The 19,195-nt window shown below is 46.2% G+C and overlaps 1 protein-coding gene across 1 annotated transcript in view; it reads left to right on the top strand.

Moving 5' to 3' along the window:
• The window catches only part of LOC142586160 (fatty-acid amide hydrolase 2-A-like), a 102,926-nt gene that overhangs the window by 70,257 nt on the left and 13,474 nt on the right, over window positions 1–19,195 (top strand). The gene's annotated exons all lie outside the window — the stretch shown is intronic.

Here is a 19,195-nt window from a genome sequence, read left to right as displayed (position 1 = left end):
GGCCTTCGTTTTGATTATGGGCATACAATCCTCTGCCAGCTGGCCAGGCTGACCTTGAGGCTACTTATTCAGTCAGACAAAAGCATACATTGGCGATTTTCTTGATTAAAGGGACACTAAAGGAAAATTCTTTAACGAGAGGGTGGCAGGTCTTGTTGTCAAACCTAATAAGAGGTACAAATTGAAGGCAGTACAAGTCTACGCCCCTACATACAGTCATAATGACCAGGAAGTCGAAAGCTTCTATGAAGACATGGAATCGGCGATCGGTAAAGTCAAAACAAAATACCCTATACTGATGGGCGACTTCAATGCCAGCGTAGGCAAGAAGCGGGCTGGAGACAAGAGAGTGGGGGATTAGGGTATAGGCTCTAGGAATAGCAGGGGAGAGTTATTTGTAGAGTTTGCAGAACAGAATAATATCCAGATGATGAATACCATCTTCCGCAAACGGGATAGCCGAAAGTGGATGTGGAGGAGCCCAAATGGCGAGACTAGAAATTAAATAGACTTTGTACTCTGCGCTAACCCTGGCATCATACAAGTTGTGGACATGCTCGGCAAGGTGTGCTCAGGTGACCATAGGATGGTAAGAACTCGAATTAGACTAGACTTGAGGAGGGAACGGAAGAAACTGGTACATAAGAAGCCGATCAAAGAGTTAGCGGTAAGAGGAAAAATAAAGGAATTCCAGATCAAGCTACAGAACAGGTATTCGGCTTTAACTCAGGAAGAGGACCTTAAGTGTTGAGGCAATGAACGACAATCTTATGGGCATCATTAAGGAGTGTGCAATAGAAGTCGGTGGTAACTCCGTTAGACAGGGTACATGTAAGCTATCGCAGGAGACAAAAGATCTAATTAAGAAACGCCAATGTAAGCCTCTTACCCTACGGCTAGAATAGTAGTGGCAGAACTTTTTTAATCAACAAGCTTAAGACAGCTGACATAAGCAAGTATAATATGGATAGAATTGAACATGCTCACAGGAATGGAGAAAGCCTAAAAGCAGTGAAGAAGAAACTAGGAATAGGCAAGAATCATAAGTATGCGTTAAGAGACAAAGCCGGCAATATCATTACTAATATGGAGGAGATAGTTCAAGTCGCTGAGGAGTTCTATTGAGATTTATACAGTACCAGTGGCACCCACGACGATAATAGAGAGCTTTAGAATATGGGCCACAATATTTTGGGGCCACAAAGAGCTTTGCGGGAGTTAGCATTGGGGCACACAGGAGTGAAGAGTTTTAGAATAGGGCTTTGCGATTGCGTATAGCGTCTTGCGCTGACAGCGCCACTATGCGCTCAAGATATTAGAAATAATTAATTAAACGATAGCATTTTATGACAGGAATGGTAATTTTGATTTGCGTGTATTCGCGTTTAATTACAATTTAGGGGTTATTATGCAAGCAGCGAACAATTAGTTGCGCTTAGTTTTGAGCAAACCAACTTTACGTGCCTTCACCAGCCAAGCTTAGCCGTGTTAGGCCTACGAGCCATTATATCCACAATCGAACTCGGAAACAGCGGCGTCTAATGAATCAATCTTCATAGCACACGCTAGTTATGAGAAAGCGATAACCGCAGCCACTTCTTCTAGCTTGCGAACTTCACGCGTTACCACGAATCGAAGCCAGTTTGGTGCTAGGTTAGAGCCGTCGCTTCGATGGGTGCCGCCATTTTTGCTGACGCAAAGCTTTTGGGGCCGCTATTTGGGGCCGCTATTTGGGTGAAATAGCGTTCCCAACGCAAAACCCAAACGGAGTTCGCTTTTCGCACATTAGCAGTGGCTTCAACGCTATTTCTTTGGGGCCCCAAAACGTTTGGGGCCCCTATTCTAAAACTCTCTAATGGAAGCGAGAATAGTCTAGAGGAATTTGAAATCCCACAAGTAACGCCGGAAGAAGTAAAGAAAGCCTTGGGAGCTATGCAAAGGGGGGAGGCTGCTGGGGAGGATCAGGTAACAGCAGATTTGTTGAAGGATGGTGGGCAGATTGTTCTACAAAACCTGGCCACGCTGCATACGCAATGCCTCATGACCTCGAGCGTACCGGAATCTTGGAAGAACGCTAACATAATCCTAATCCATAAAAAAAGGGGACGCCGAAGACTTGAAAAATTACAGACCGATCAGCTTACTGTCTGTTGCCTACAAAGTATTTACTAAGGTAATCGCAAATAGAATCACGGAACACCTTAGACTTCTGTCAACCAAAGGACCAGGCAATGTTTCGTAAAGGCTACTCAACAATGGACCATATTGACACTATCATAAATCAGGTGATAGAGAAATGTTCAGAATATAACCAACCCTTATACATAGCTTTCATTGATTACGAGAAAATCTTTCATTCAGTCGAAACCTCAGCAGTCATGGAGGCATTACGGAATCAGGATGTAGACGACCCATATGTAAAAATACTGAAAGATATCTATAGCGGCTCCACAGCCACCGTAGTCCCCCATAAAGAAAGCAACAAAATCCCAATAAAGAAAGACATCAGACAGGGAGATAGGATCTCTCCAATGCTATTCACTGCGTGTTTACAGGAGGTATTCAGAGACCTGGATTGGGAAGAATTGGGGATAAGAGTTAATGGCGAATACCGTAGTAACTTGCGGCTCGCTGATGATATTGCCTTGCTTAGTAACTCAGGGGGCCAATTGCAATGCATGCTCAATGAACTGTAGAAGCAAAGCAGAAGAGTGGGTCTAAAAATTATTCTGCAGAAAACTAAAGTAATGTTTAACAGCCTCGGAAGAGAACAGCAGTTTACGATAGGTAGCGAGGCACTAGAAGTGGTAAGGAAATACGTCTACTTAGGGCAGGCAGTGACCGCAGATCCGGATCATGAGACTGAAATATTCAGAAGAACAAGAATGGGCTGGGGTGCATTTGGCAGGCATTCTCAGATCATGAACAGCGGGTTGCCATTATCCCTCAAGAGAAAAGTGTATAACAGCTGTGTCTTACCAGTTGTCACGTACGAGGCAGAAACCTGGAGACTTACGAAAAGGGTTTTACTTAAATTGAGGACGACGCAAAGAGCTATGGAAGGAAGAACGATAGGTGTAAAGTTAAGGGATAAGAAAAGAGCAGATTGGGTGAGGGAACAAACACGAGTTAATGACATCTTAGTTGAAATCACGAAAAATAAATGGGGGGGGGCATGGGCAGGACATGTAATGAGGAGGGAAGATAACCGATGGTCATTAAGGGCTACGGACTGGATTCCAAGGGAAGGGAAGCCTAGCAGGGGGCGGCAGAAAGTTAGGTGGGCAGATGAGATTCAGAAGTTTGCAGGGACAACGTGGCCACAATTAGGACATGACCGGGGTAGTTGGAGAAGTATGGGAGAGGCCTTTGCCCTGCAGTGGGCTAGCCAGACTGATGATGATGATGATGAAAGGAAAATACAAAATCCATGTGGACTGTTTAAGTACGATTTCAGAAACCTCGCAATGTTGATTTCATGCCAAGGAAAGACTTAGTTTACGAGAAAATTGCATCTGGAGGGTACGAATACCTTTATTGCAATTTAAATCTCCCGCTGCCAAACGGGGAGTGGTGATGTAGCATCCACCATCACCGGCCTTTGTGGCCACCGGTAGAGTGTACATACTAGAATATGGTTGAGTGGACGAGTGGCTGGGGCAGCGCATGCTTTGCAGTGAAGTGAGCGATGACGGAAAATACTGTGGTGTCGCTGCGATCGATGTGGATTGGGCCACATCAAGGTTGCACCATTGGAAACTGGTGACGATACTACTTGAAAGGTTCATTAGTACTACTTCGTGCGCTGCAATACGCATTCAGACTGCTCAAACGCCGTTTATAATTCGATATGACATGCATATATGTCTTAGGAATAGATGCCTTTCTTTCTCTTCTTTATATCACTTCATTTTTTTTAATGCCGCGCGCCGATTGCGCACGCATTCCGATGCATTCCGGCCGCAGTGTCTGCTTTTATTCTACTATGCTATTGTACGGTTCTCCTTGGAGAACAGACATTTTCTTGTTCTTCAAGCAGCATGTGTCTCTCACGTGTATTCTTGCGCATATAGTTTTTGATCTTACTGCAGCACAAAGGCCTCTCCCATACTTCTCCAACTGCCCCGGTCATGCACTAACTGTGGCCAGGTTGACCCTGTAAACTTCTTAATCTCATCCGCCCACCTAACTTTCTGCCGCTTTCTGCTACGCTTCCCTTCCCTTGGAATCCAGTCCGTAACCCTTTATGACCATCGGTTATCTTCCCTCCTCATGTCCTGCCTATGCCCCATTTCTTTTTCTTGATATCAACTAAGATGTCATTTACTCACGTTTGTTCCCTCACCCAATCTGCTCTTTTCTTATCCTTTAACCTTACACCCGTCATGCTTCTTTCCATAGCTCGGCGAGTTGTCCTCAATTTAAGTAGAACCCTTTTCATAAGGATCCAGGTTTCTGCCCCGTCTAGATATTGTGCTGCAAGTCTACAAGCGCTGACGCCTCCAACCTCGCCACCAAGTACTTTGAGTGACCATCTTACGAAGAATGATCGCATCGTCAGTAAGGACACGCATTGTAACAACTCACATGAGCCATGGACTGTATGAACCGTTATAGAAATAGCTGTGTCTTGCTAGCTCTTCATAAGTGTAATAGTTCAATGTCCTGTCTATGTCTTAGCTACCTATATCTGAGACGTTCGGCTGACGAACTATAACAATTGGCGAGCCTGCCAGGATTGCTTATTAAAATCCAAAGCCATTACTCAGATATGGAGCTGAGCCATGGAAAAGGAAACTTTTTGCACTTGGCGAGATCTAGGGCTTGAGAGTGTTGAGCTCGGAGAACGGGTAAAGAGAGAGAGAGTGCACCCAAGCTCGTGATGAGCACACTAAGGAACATGAGATCGTGAAAGAAAGTGCAGAGTGGCAACAGAGACTTTTAGAGCAGCAACAGAAAGCTGAAGAACAAAAGCTGAAGATCCTAGAGCTGAAGCTTCGACTTCAGGAAAGTACGAACAGATTGCAGTCAACTGAGGCTCATGAACCAGGAGGATTTCGCATCAATGCCACAGGTGCATGGGATGTCTGCAATCCTCATAAGCTGATACCGCCCTTCAATGAAGCACGTCACGACCTCAATTCATGTTTGTAGTGGCTTGAATAGGTCGTGACGTGTCAAGGGTGGCCCCATGAGAAGTGGACCCTTTCAGTGAGCCTACGTATGACTGGAGAGGCACTAACCGTGATGGGCAAGTTAGATCAACAACTGCGCTGAATTATGATCAGATAAAAGCAGCATTACTGCAGCAATTCCAGTACACTGCAGAAGGCTATCAGGAGAGATTTCGCTGAGCCAAGCCACAAGACGGGTCTGACCTGCAGTATGCTGCAAGACTTTCCGGCTACTTTGCCCGTTGGCTAGAAATGGGCAAGACGGAGAGAAGCTATTCTAGCTTGAGAGAATTAATCGTAAGTGAGCAATTTATGAAAGACTGTTCCACAGCGCTCAGAATCTTTCTGAAGGAAAGAAATTGCAAGACACTGAGTTTGTTGTGTGACCGCTGACAGCTTTTATGGAAGCGCAGGTGCTCTCGAATCTAAGTAATGAACGTGTCCACAAGGAAGCAGGGCCGGCAGCATTGAAGTTGGAGCCTGCAAGGAAAACAGAGAAGACCGCAAAGCGCTGTTTCTTTTGTGATAAGAAAGGTCATAGAGCAGATGACTGCTGGGCGCGAACCGGAAGAGGTTTTCAAGCGCATGTCCGAAATGACAACAAGTTGCATCATGGCAGTGAGAAGCTTTCCGCTGCAAGGGTGGACAAGGGAGAGGCATCGTTGTATGTTCTCTATAGACAAGACCGTTGCAAGCTCAAGACAAAAGGAAGGTTATGTCGTTCCACAAAATGGAAAGAATATTCCCATCTTGAACACTACAGTGAACCGAGGTGTGACAGCTGGTGGAAACAAGGACTTGCCCATTGCCAAAGGGTTTCTAGAAAAGAGCCAATTAGAGTGCCGCAGGACACCGGCTGCAACATGGTTGTCGTGCTACAAACCTTAGTTCCTAAGGACAAATTTACTAGAACAACAAGCCCGATGTATTTACTGGATCATAGTGTGCGGTACTTCCCGGAAGCCAAAGTCTTTTTGTAGAGTCAGTTTTTTGTAGGTTAGATGCTCGCGAAATGCATGGCGGACCCATTCTATGATGTGACTTTGGGAAACATCAAAAGCACAGTATTACCGGATACGTTACCTACCAATGAGTCACAACTTCACTTCAATGCTCACATGAAGTTCGAGAAAAAGGCAGGTGAAGACCTGCGGCAACAAAAATCGTGATAACAGCACACACAGAGTATCCAGTGATCTTACAGCATCCGAAGCAGAATCCAAGGATTTGCTACAGTGTGGCAAGTTAGAAATGATATCGAAACTAGAGATAACATATGGAGGAGTAGCGGGAACAAAGGTGGTGGAAGGTACAACCTTACGTGTGAAGTCACTTCCTGCTTTGCGTGTACAAAGTGAGGCACCTAAGAAATATTATAATGACGATGAAACGCTGCGAAATAGCTTCGAGGCTGTTGGCAAGAAAATCGTGTCAAACAATGAGGAAACAGTGTTCTCTCTTTGAGATAGGACGCTATCCCGCAAGCACAAATAACTTTTTGAGGCGGAACTGGAGCAACTCGTGGTGCCACGACAACTGCGAGAAATATTGATGAAATTAGCACATGCAGGCATCTTCGCCGGCCATCTGGGCATACCAAAAGACTAAGCAAGGTTACCGAAGACTTCTACTGACCTGGTGTCCAGCCCGACACAAAGGTGTTTGTGAAGTCTTGTGCCGTAAGTCAACAGACGGTTCCTTGTCACCTTGTGGGATGCGCTCCCCTGGGCACCATGCCTGTCATCGAGATACCACTCAAGAGAGTTGGTATCGACATCATCAGTCCATTGTCCCCAACCTCTGACAAAGGGAATCGTTATATACCGACTATAGCAGATTTTGCAATGCGATACCCCAATGCAGTTGCACTACCCTCAATTAAGTCGAGGCAGGTTGCAGAGGACCTCCTGGAAATGTTATCTCGTATTGGCTTAACAAGGGAGATCATCAGTGATTGTGGTTCTTCTTTCATGTCAACAGTCATAAGGAGTTTAGTTGACTACTGTCCTTAAAACAACTGCCTACTATGCCCTACTATCCGATGGATAATGGTCTAATCGAGCGCTTTAATGACACATTAAAACGCATGATACGGCAGATGTGTCAAGAGCGCCTAAAAATCTCGGATTGCTACCTTGGACCATTATTGTTCGCCTGTAGAGAGCTTCCACAGACTGGGTTCTCTCCGTTTGAGTTGCTACATGGGCGTCATGTTCGAGGGCCTATGGCGGCTCTCAAGGAGGTGTGGATAAATGCTCACCTTGACGATAAGACAAAGGCGACATATATACATATATAATGGAGCATGGCCGACGTCTGGAACGGACATGTGCATTTGCACACGAAGAATGAATATTATGACAAGAAGGCGAGAACTTTTTCCAAGTGATTGGGTGCTAGTATTATTACTAGCCGACAAAAACAAACTGGTGATATCTTGGCAAGGTCAGTTTCCAGTTATCTAAAAGTGCAGCGAACTTGATTACCTTGTCAACCTTGGCAATACGGTCATACTCTTTCATATAAACATGTTCACGAAATATGAAGAGCGCAAATCACTAAACCAACACATTGCTGCAGGCACTACTACCGCTTAGCCGACTGAGCTTGTGATGAACCAGGATTTTCCCAGTGATGTCCCACATGTAACATTAGGACAGATGCGGGACTGGACAGACATCAGTATAGCCCCGGAGCTCGCCACAGATAAGCGACACCAAGTCAGGGAGGTACTGAACCACTTTAGAGACAATTTCTCCGATTTACCAGGGAAGACAGACATTCTTCAATGTGAATTAAAGCCAACTTCAGAGGCTCCGATATAGGTGTTACGATACTCGTTGCCTTTTGCTGTCAAAGAAGCCGCGGAAAAAGAAGTGAATGACATGTTGCAGCTGGGCATCATCGAAAGGTCCAAGTCGGCCTACCACTCATCTGCAGTGGTCGTTAAAAAGAAAGATGGCACAGTGAGGTTGTGCACAGACTTTCATCAACTCAATAAGGTTATTCTCCCAGATAGTGAGCTGATCCCTCACACAGATATGATGTTTGCTAGGCTCACAGGATTAACTTTTTCTCACGCTTCAATTTTATTTAAAGGATACTGTAGAGAGCTCACGTCATTTTCATTCGAATCCGGTCTCTACCATTTTCAAGTTTATGCCCTTTGGCTTCAAGACTGCACCGGCAATGTTTAATTGGTTAACTTGAGTCATCACCAAAGGCATTCCCAATGTGTTCTACTACTTTGATAACAAACTTCTTGCCACTGAGGCTTGGGAAAACCATCTGGAAACATTGAAGATATTTTTTAGTGCGTCAGAACAGCTAGTTTTTAAACTACTAAGCCAGAAAAATGCGAAGTCGGCTGCCCTATGACAAGCTTTTTGGGTCACATCATTGGGCAAGGTCTGCTACAGATGAAAAACACTACTGAGAAGATCCGAGTGGCTGTATAACCGCAAACCAAAAAGGAACCAAAAGCCTTCCAGGGCCTTGCGGGTTACTATTGCGACTTTGTGCCCAATTACGCTGAGCTGACATATGGATTGACAGAACTACAAAGAAAGGCATCCCAAATTAATTAGTTTGGCGTGGAGAACACGAAAAACATTTCAAGCTGTGAAGAGACTATTGGTCACGCAGCATGTGCTGAAATCCCCAAACTTGTACAAGCCATTTGTTTTACACACAGATGTGTCTTCACGAAGCTTAGGAGAAGTACCACTACAGGAACAAGAAGGTTGTCTGCACGCAGTATCTTATGCAAGCCGGATATTACTAGCACGTGAATCAGCCTACTCTACAATCCAAAGAGAAGGCCTTGCTTTAGTTTGGGCAATTAAAAAATCTCATGTTTTTCTGTATGGCCGACCATTCACATTGCAGTGCGATCATCAACCACTGATATACATTCAATCAGCGAAACACCTTAATAACAGGGTCCTACGTTGGAGTTTACTCCTTATGGAGTATGAATTTCATCACGATATGACAGTGTGAACAATGTCGGCGCTGACACGTGGATTTCACTGAAAACTTGTGACGCATTGCCATTTTACACACGCCATATTATTCTTAACATATGTTCGTGGTGTGTTGATTTGTCCCTAGTAATGTGTGGTTATATTGTGTTTGAACTTGTGTGCCACATTCAGGAGATGCTAAATATGTGTGTATAATGTACCGATGTTGGCAGGAGTGTAGTAAGAAACTAGTATGGCAACACTGAAGAAGTCAACGGAAGCCACGAAGAAGAAGTCAATGCGTGCGCTCGAGACGAACGTGGATGGAATCTTGCAGCTCTCGGAATGGAACACGGCTGAGCTAGCGCTGCCAGGCAAGCCATCACGTGTACGGGTTCAACCTGAGGCATAACATGGACTAAGTCGGTGCTACCAGACCCACCAAGATGAGACTGACATGTCCTTCAGTGAACAAGTGTTCCAGACCAGAGCTAAGGTGCGGAACCGACAGAATGGGTCGGTGCTGTTCCTGAAGTGAACAAGCGTTCGAGCCCGACGGTAGCAAGGGAACCTGGTTGAGCGTGTGATATTCGGGTGAGCCACGTGAAAGGGTCTGGCACAACCTGGCCACAACAAAGGGTCATGGTCGCAGTGCCGCGTTGCTGTCAGCGTGGGCCTGCCGTGCTGTTGCGCGAGCAATTAAGGGTCTGCTCGTGTGCTGGCCACCTGTACGATTCCGTCGTAGAAACTGCACTGCAAATCTGCAAGCAGCAACGCCTCTAACCTTGCCACCAAGTACTGTGAGTGACCATCCTATGAAGACTCAGCTACTCATCAGTAACGACACGCGTTGTAACAATTCACATGAGCCGTGGACTGCATGGACCACTATAGAAATAGTTCCGTGTCTTGCTAGTTAATCATAAGTGTAATTGTTGCCATCTGTTGTTGATAAATGTTTGTCCTGTCCATGACTTTGCTACCTGTATCTCAGTCCCTTGGCCCACGAACCATAACAGTGTCTCACATGCGCTCTGTGGGTCGGGTGTTGACGCACGTGTAAACATGGAGATTAAGGTTGGTGCGAGGTTTTCATCGCATCATGACTTTGATATGGATTTGCGCAAGTTGCGGCTACAGATAAACAGATTGTACGTCAGAAAGACCACAAATCTGTAAAGGTTGTCAACGCACACCTGGCATCCAGAGCTGTCAAGTTGGCCAGAAAATTGAAGTTCGCCAACACAACATTCACACACAAGCACAACAGTAACTGCATAACAAGTTGCACAGGGATATGCCCAAACCAGAGGTAAGTCGGGTCCGTAATCTCATATACTGTAACTTCTGGCAGCGTGTCCACGGGAAAATGAAACCATGCTTGTTTCTTCTAGAACAATGAAGAACGATTGCCGGGCTGGGATTGTGACTGCTGCCAAGCATGCTAGCCAAGAGCTGGAACTCATCTGTGTTGTGCCAGAACACAATCACGTCACCACATCTGGCATGTTTGCCTCCTATCCGGAGCATAGGAAGCTGAACAACAATGAGGCCAAGCTTGTGCGTCCACTCCTTGAGATGAACGGGAGACCCAGCCTCATTATACAGAAGCTCAAAGACACAGGTAACACTATTCTCACATCATTGCTTAATGATGAGTAAGCCTCGTACCTTTTTGTCTCAATTGTTTTACAGGAAAAATGATAACTATGAAGGACATACAAAATATTAAAACTAGCAAGAGCGGAGGAAATGATGTAGAAAAGCTCATGCAAGTGACCTGCGACCTCTGTGAAAGGGAAAAGGCAACAATTATTTGAATTACAGATGAAAACAAAGAGCTTCAGCTAGTCTACGAGCAAATGAGACAAATGCGCAGGATGTTTGAGGGATATCCTGAGGTATTATTCCTGGATGCCATGTACCGAACTAACAAGCACAGAATGCCTTTGTTTGAGTTCATGGTTGAAGATGGAGCAGGTACCAGTTATGTAGTCGTATATGCCTTCATTGCATCGGAACAACACATCGTCACTAAGCTGCTTGAAAGTTTTGTTCATGAAAATTCAGACACAGCTCGCACTAATGTTGTCATAGTGGACAAAGACTTTACAGAAATAGCTGCAATACGAGAATCGTTTCATTCAAGACCTGCCATGCAGCTCTGTCAATTTCATGTCGTGAAGGCTTTCCGGGCAGCTGTCGGACAATTGGCACATTCGGCAGAAGAAAGGGAGATACTAGTCACCAGCTTCAGTGAAATGGCGAATGCCTCAACTGCAGAGAAATTTGAAGAGGTGCAGAATGACTTTTTACGACATGATAATGGTCAAGCATGTACCTACTTTGAAAAAAAAATTGGAGAAGCATCACTAACGTGTGGGCAAGGCACCTGTCTGAGAAGGACTTCACTGTAGGGCACAACACCACCAACAGAATCTAATCTCACAATGCCAAATCAAGCACATTTTGTCATCCTTTGACAAAGTGCACGAGACAGTGAGGGGCATTGTGAAGCTGTCAAGTGTACTCGTGCAAGAACCCAGACACCATGCACGTGTCATGAAAACATCCAAGTTTTACTCGTGTGAAGCATCAAGCAATATTCAGGTCATATGTGCCAAGGAGTTAATTCTTTATGCTTGCTTTGCAATCCACTAAGAAGCAGCCAAAGCTAAAAAAGCACCTCCAGAAATGCAGCAACTAGAGCAGGCTGTTTATACTGTCTCAAGTTCATGTGGCCTGTGGCATGTAGTTTCAAAGAAAACTTGCACATGCATGTGCACATGCACCACTTTTTCCAGTATGGGGCTTCTTTGTCGTCACGTTCTGCCTGTTTGTGAAAGAACTGGTGCTGTGCCTGATCTGTCTAAATTTGTCGAACTATGGTGGTTCAAGTGTTATCACCTCAGTAATAACTGCTGACAACAATGCCGAAGAGAGTTGTGATACAACAGAGGAAAGCCAGGAACCATGCCAGGGCCAGAATTTCATAAGATGAACAGAAACCGGCTATTCAATTATGCGTTGAGGACACTGTAGACAATAGATTTCTTTGCTGACTCTCTACATGAGGTTTTTGCTGTCCGACTTGGAAGTTCATGAGGATGTTTATGTAAAATGACTTACAGAAACAACCTCAGGTTGTGCTAGACGCGTTCAGCAACCTAAAGCTAACCAGCAAAGCAGCAGAACTGACCCTCTCTGTTGCCACAAGCCCATTACATGTTACCACAAGGCCCGTGCATGCTGCCGCAAGCACCTTCGATGCTGCAAAAACTATGCTCGCTGCCACAAGGACCTTCCACACTGCGGCAAGCCCAAACACTGCTATCACAAACCACATGCATGCTGCCACAAGTGCCTTCCATGCTGTCACAACCAGTTTCCATGCTACCACAAGCCCGTTCCCCATTACCACAAGTACTTGGCTTGCTGCCACAAGGACCTTCCACGCTGCTACAAGCCCCATGCATGCTGCCACAAGTGCCTTCTATGCGGCCACAAGCACCTTCTATGCTGCCATAAGCCCCTTGCACGCTCCCAGGGACCTTCCACGCTGCCGCAAGCCCCTTCCATTCAGACACAAGCACCTTCCAGCCCCTCCCATTCAAATCCATGACCACTGCAGCTCAGACTTCCACTTGTGAAGCCGAGAGGGCCCCAAAGTGCAAGTTTGTGCAAAGTAATATGCCAAGGAAACAGTCTGAAATGGCTGAAACACCGTCTGTGCGTCTGACTGAGATGGCTCAACATAAGCGTGAGCAAATACTCAACATAAAATGGTTCCTGGTGCACATGTATAAGATGCTTCTTTCAGTTCTCCTGACCGGAATTGTGGGGGAGGCTACAACCAGCAAGGTGCTGGACCATGGCTACATCATTGACGAGGCTGATCTTGAAGTATGGCCAGAGTTCCTGCCCAGTGGACTATTGGATTATCAAGTTCATATGTCGCAACTTGTGCCTTAATTTTCGGACGATGCATGGCAGCTACTTACATCTGCAGGTAATTTTGAAAATGCAGGTAAAGTGTGCTGCCTTTTCTACCAAACATATTCGAATACCCTTTCTCTCACGGCCCAGCTAAAATGTGTCCGATTGTAATTTTAGTTTCCACCAAGAAAAAAAAATGAACTGTGGTTGTGCCATGCCTGCAAAGAACAGGACAGCTCAGTGATTAAAATGATTTGCTCTGACCACTACCTGCAATGGTTTCACTGGTGTGAATTACGTACGCAGATGTCCAAATGACATGTATTTAGTGTTTCTATACCCCTTCTGTGCAGGACTTGTGCTGCAGTGAAGCAAGCTGCCGCAAAGAAGTTATGGTTTTGCAAAAGGCCCTGCAGAGACAACGGCAGCATTTAGTGCAAAAGCATAATAAAGTTTGTGATGCTGAAAGGCACCAACTTTCGGCAGCTAGCTCGTTGTGAAGCAGTGTGTTTTACTTTAGTGGCTGCACTGCAGATAAGCAACACTGACTCATCGGATTTAATTCAAAGAATGTAGTCGAGAGAACTACAAAGTTTGGTGTGCGCCCCGAAAAAGTTTGTCGAAACTTTCCCACAAGGTTGTTAGTTTCAAGTGCAATCCAAACAAACACATCCAATTATTTAGCGTGGTAAATGTTATGCCCTCTCAAAAAAATGTTCGCAAGGAAAAGTCGAATGGGCTTCAGTCTGGATTTTCTGCATACCAAGGTCGCTATGCCAAAAACAAGTTCAGGTTAATTCGGTTAGAAAGAAATATTACTGGAGCTCCCAGAACGGGTGCATGAATCATAAAGGTCTAAACCAGACTCGGAATTTCCGGCGAGTGTGCGTTTTGATTGGCTAACTACTGTACGGCTGAAATGAAAAGCCTTACATGTGATGTGGCAGCATTGCTGTGTGGCACAGAGCAAAACGAATGCAAATCCAGAAATGAACATTGGGCACAGACTCCAGGTTAACTGTTGAATATCGAGCGTTCTGATACTTTAAAGTGTAGCAATGCCAATTTAGACTGCCGTTTTCGTCAGGCAAAATTCGCAGACTATTTTGCTTAGTTAGCACCAATGCTTGAATGGCTCTGCCTTGGACCTTGCTTCGTGTGGTCAAAGGGTAGAATAGCTGAGCCGGCATAGCCCTATCAAGTCGTTATACATTGTACATCTTGCACCAACGTTATTCTTCATGTTAACACCAGTATAAATACGTGAGGCATGGACACTGACAAAGATGTAGTTTCACCGTGGTTCCGTAGATTACAACTTTTTTACTTTGGCGGGTGAAAACAGACCCAATATTTTAATAATACAATATTACTGAAATACAAAAAATCATGAAAATAAGTTTCATAAATGCGAGAATTGCCATTCTCTAGATGGCGCTGCATCGTCGTGCACAGAGGAGAAACGCTCAAGTGTTGATAGTTGTGTACTCCACTGTGGCCCTTTGTTTCCCTCCCTCTCTTCCTTGTGGATCGTGTATGTTTACTATCCTGTTTATTTAGTTTTGCTTCTTTTATTTTCTTTTCTTTTTCATGGCTAGGGCGTGCAATTGGCATGCCTGCCTGTTGCAAAAGGAGAAGCCGCATTACATCATCATCATCATAGCAATTTCCGGTAAAGGCGCACCCTGTAGTGGGGATAGCATCATCCTATTTTGTATCCCTTTTATCATAGTTTTGCATGCGCGGCAGTTTATGTCCCCTAACCTGCGGTGCGCAACAGCTATCCATATGCGAGCGGCACAATTTCCGCGTGGGTACAGCATCGATGTCACACTAGGTGAATCCCTATAGGAGGTATGCACTGAGCTCGACCCGCGAGGCGGCGACAGTGTCGCTGGGGCAGCCGCGCCATGTTGACGGTCGGGGAGTGTAGAAAAAAAACGGCAGCGGTCTTACTCGCGCGAACATCTGATCCCTATCTTTTGGCCCGCCGTTCGCCTTGTTTTCTTATCCAGTCGCTGATATATAAGCAGGACGTTTCAGTGTCTCGTGCGCAGTGCTGTTCGACGTCTACGAAGAGGTCTACGTACAATGTTTACGTATCCGGACAGACTACGCTCCGGCGTGGCCGTGCGTCAACTGAGCTTCGCTGTCGCGGTGAACTGTGCTATGTTCGGATGCAGCAGTCACACATGAAAGAAACTCGGTGATAGAAATATGTTGTCCAGGTTGGGTTCCTCTCGACACGTGGTTATTTCTCTTCTTAACTGCAACCTTAATGTAAAAGAGCACAGCAGCTATGTGCGAGCACGCCTCTGCCAGGCCTGCCTTGCAGGCGCAGTGTGCCGCCAGCACCTCGCCGTTTTGTTTTGCGAGAAGCCATGGTGCGAGTGGCTTTTCATCAAATGATTGTGATTGACAAACCTGGGAGGGCAAAAAAAAATGACTCTTTTGGCAAGACCAGAATAATTGACGTAACATAAAAATTACGAAGGCTGTGTAAAATCAGTGTTTAGTTCTCGGGGGGGGGGGGTCTTTTTTTTCATTGAAGCAAGGTTAACGCTATCCTTTGACGACGCAAGTGGACAACGCGGAGTAAATTCCGTAATGAAGGCGATCATGTTACGCGAGCACATTGACGCGCGGCTGCTGCACCCAGCCGCTCGCCGGATCATGGTGGCCTTCCATCGACTTGAAGGCTTTCGATAGCTCGCGGGTCGCGGAGCTCGTTGCCTTCGCAGTGTAATCCTTGATGTCTGCAAAGTCCACGCGAGGCAGTAGTCCGACATCGCGTCGAAACTGATGATCTTTGAGTTCGAGCTGGTCGACACAGTCGCACGAGCGCACTTCGTTTTCATAACGCGATTTTTCTGGTTCACTCAACCCACGCACGTACGTGCTTAGGCCCATCGTTGACCTAAGACGTACTACTCGATAGCCAAGTCAGAAACGCACATAGAAAAGGTCGTTTGGCGGTTCGTTAGTGTCGGTGGGCCACTTGGCGAGGCAGGCCTGCTCGCGTAGGCAGCGCGAACTTGCGACCGCAGTTATGGCGGCCTCCGCGGATGCCGCTAGCGCTACTAGCGGATGACGTCATGTGAATACCTCCTATACAACCAAACAACCAAATAAAAATTTCTTACCACCCACTTTCACAACGTCGGCCAAGTAATACTGTTCATCGCTGTGCTCCGACATTGGTCCTTTGCCACACCAGTACACCAACTTTTTGTTGCACAGTTCATTCACCGACGTAGGGGCATACTGCTTTATTAGTGAAATGTGAACTATTGCCTTGGCACCATCGTAGTATATCACGAAAGCAAAGCCCGGCGTACCCGACCTGGCCATTGCTGCGTAACGCCACGAGATTTGCGCATATTACTTGGCCTGACTTGGCCACTATGGACCTTGGATTGACTGCGCATTGCCTGCTTCACTAGATGCCATTGAGCTTCTTAATATAATTACTAGAGGTACAATGGCTGCACTAGAGGGAACTTTGGCGCTGCAGTCGTTGTACCACCTTACCATTGGATTGATGGAAAGTAAATGGATTTGTCTGATCTTCGTGCTTGTGGATTCAGATGTTCTTGTGGCTTTGTATATTACGCTATATAAATCCTATTGTTGTAAATTTCAACGCAATCTATACTCTTCGAAGTGCAGAAGACGCCGCCAACACGCACAATTACTATTAATTGCAACGATTGAGCTTGTCCAGGTGGCCAAATCGAAACATGCCAAGCGTCTCAACGCACTGGCATACCTGCGATAAATTCTTAAGGGCGTTTCATTCGATTGTCGATACAGGCGTCCGTGGCTGGACGAAGTTTAGGCAAATCCATGTATTTCCCATAATTCCCATGATGGTAAAACCGCTCTCATTGCAGCTCCCGTAGACACTAGCGCCAGAGTTCCCTCTAGTAATTATTGTATGAAACTCTATGCTAGATGCCAAAGACGTTCATTTGAGGAATCGCCAGCCGTTTGTGCTCAGGCGTGAGTAAAAGCAGACGCGAGAGAGAAAACCCCGGGGCTTTTGTTCATAGAGTTTCTCACCATACTTTTGCTGACTGTGCCCACGCCGACCCAGGCACTACGGAGGAAATTTCTTAGTGCGTGTTGTAGGCGCTTGTCCCTAGGCGCGCCGGCATTGCGGAGTGGGGTAGAGTTTGTTTACGCTCGCACGCTGGCTGCCAGCGCGGTAAAATAGGTGAAGCAGCGAGCTAAGTCGGTCGTGGCGGATCATCGCTTTAATTCTCGCGCCGTACGGCGATGTACCGTGTAAATAACATCATAGATGTTTCTGTGGAAGCAGTAGCGACCGTGGAAGAGCCCGGGTCGCATATATAAGGTAGAGTGCCTTAGAAGTCGCAGGGCGCGGTAGTTAGCGCCACAAGTTGGAGGCTGGACGTAATTACATTTATTTAATCATATCTATTTTACTCAATGTAACAACGTGCAACTATTTAGCATTATTGGCGGCGCCTCCAGGATATCAAAGCGGCAACGAACCAGAACCCGGACTGGACCGTGGGTTGGGGATCGCCGAGGTCTGCGCGTGCCAGGGGTGTATGAGATCGGCTGTCCCCTATCGCGGACAGCCAATTTTTTATGCGAACACCTCCTGGCACGCTTCGGCCTCCGTGGCCTCTACCCGCGGGGCGCCCTGCTTCCAGCTTCGATCCCCCCCGCTACCCCTTGAGTGCGCTGGAGATTCTGCACCGTCTGCCTTATTATAACCTCATGTGCTCTCCTGAGGCCTCCGTTTGCCGGTTACATGTGCCCTCCTGTAGCAGCGCTTGTAAAAAATCCAATCTATCATCGCAACGAAAAAAAGCGACCCGCGACTTATACAACACCAGTCAGAACCTTGCCCCGTCAGACACAGCGATCACCAAATGGGGCTGTGGGAGCTCATCGTGTTTTCTTTTTCTTTTTTAAACCTAGGTAATACATTAGGAACTATAATAGCAAGAGCTTGGCGGCGAAACTCACCGCCCAGGTGTTCAAAAGGGGACGCTCATAATGTCAATCCAACCATTCATCATCACGGGTGGCGGTCGGGTGGTTGCTACGGGTGGTGACCCAGCGCACGGTGTTTATGTGGTCGGTACCGCGTTGAAACCGTGGTTGGAGCAATCCTTTGGGTGTGTATTTTAAAGTTGGTTGTTTGGCATTAGAATAGCTGTCGCCTATAATGCCTGCTAGCATACGCTGAGCTATGATGAAGGTTAATGGACTTCCAGATCGGCGCACGCCTGAGGACAATTTCGGAAGCCACGCGAGGTAGTGCCCCGTGGTTCCGTCAATGATATGTGCCGCTGGCGACCGACGCTATTGCAGAGGAAAAAAGGGAAATGATTTGGCTGCTGGTTTTGGCATTTCCGCTCATGCGGCAGGCATTTGCCGCGTTTAGTAAAGGAGGCAATGGACTACGAGAGGCATGATGATGATGATGATGATGGTCGCGGTCTTTCTTTTTGCAATATTGGACACCTCGCAGTGCCCTGTCTGGGAAGAAATAATGATAAAATCAATAAATAAAGTCCTAACCAATTCTGTGAAAAACACGCGCCTTATTGGCAGCACCACTGATGATTTTTAACGCGGCATCAACTCATGCGGCAGGTGCGGCGCCCTCGCGGGGAAGGATACTTCGAATGAGCTTGTTTGAAAAGGAGTTGCGTTCTTGGTACGATTGCCAGAACATTATTTCGATGCCACGGCATGGCCACATATGTTACCAGATTATTATGTCGCTCGGTCGCTCGCTATGCTCCTACATCAGCTCTCGCAACGAGTAAAAACATTGGTGTCGTTAAGGCGTTTTTGTACTGTAGCACGGCCTCTAGATTAAAAAAAAAGCGGCCGTGATTGCACCCTCTGTGTTGTCTGTTGCCCACTAACTTGTGTCCGTGTTTACCTCTTCCTGGGGTGGACCTCTGGGAAATGAAAAACAAACTGTCTGTAGCAAATCTGCAATATTAAATTATTTTGTTTCTTTTTGGCCTCGGCAGTCTTGTTTTCAATAATATTGAAGTCAAAGGTCTTCACTTAACGCAAAAAAATTATCAGTCTGGAACATCATGTCGGTCATTGCATTAGGTTTGAATA

Source organism: Dermacentor variabilis, chromosome 6 (genome assembly GCF_050947875.1).
Source record: "Dermacentor variabilis isolate Ectoservices chromosome 6, ASM5094787v1, whole genome shotgun sequence".
In the NCBI taxonomy this organism is placed as follows: domain Eukaryota; kingdom Metazoa; phylum Arthropoda; class Arachnida; order Ixodida; family Ixodidae; genus Dermacentor; species Dermacentor variabilis.
Note: the sequence above shows the minus strand (reverse complement) of the source record. Positions and strands in the feature narration are given on the sequence as shown.